Source organism: Molossus molossus, unplaced genomic scaffold (genome assembly GCF_014108415.1).
Source record: "Molossus molossus isolate mMolMol1 unplaced genomic scaffold, mMolMol1.p scaffold_m16_p_23, whole genome shotgun sequence".
NCBI lineage: Eukaryota > Metazoa > Chordata > Mammalia > Chiroptera > Molossidae > Molossus > Molossus molossus.
In genome coordinates this window covers 25,449,022-25,449,608 of record NW_023425359.1, presented here as the reverse complement: position 1 = coordinate 25,449,608, position 587 = coordinate 25,449,022, and positions in this window count along the sequence as shown.

Below are 587 nucleotides of genomic sequence, written 5' to 3'. Positions count from 1 at the left end.
CAGCCCCGAGGCCGCGCCCGCCGCCGCCGCCGCCATCTTCCCCGCTCAGCCCGCCCGCCCCGCCGCCGGGCCCGCCACGGACGACGGCTCCCGCGCGCGGCCAATCCGCGAAGCCGCGCCTGCGCACCAGAGGGGCGTGCGCGGCGTGCGCGGCGTGCGCGGCGGGCGCGGCGGGCGCGCCGGCGCGGGGAAGGCGCGTCGTCGGCCTCCGCAGACGGCGCCTCTTGCGGCAGGGACGAGAACTGCACCGTCCTCCGCCGGACGCGCTGCGGAATTGGAGCCCGGAGCCCTGGAGACGTTAGTGGGCTTTTCCTAAAGCAGAACCGAGGCCATGATGCCGGACTGCAGGTTCATGGGCCTTTCGGGTGTAAGATGCTGTGTTAGGAGCGAGGAGGTGAGGCCGAAATGGATGTAGACAGGGTTTCAGGAGAGGGGCCCCGGGTCAGCAGTGCTGTTTTAACCAACATCTCTTTCCCCAAACGCCGAAAACAGGTTGACCCAAGCGAGTCTCTTCATCTCTCGGCCTCGGGGGTTCAGAGGTAGGGGAGAGGAAGCGGAAGTGGACCGGGCAGTGGGGAGTGTCGTCT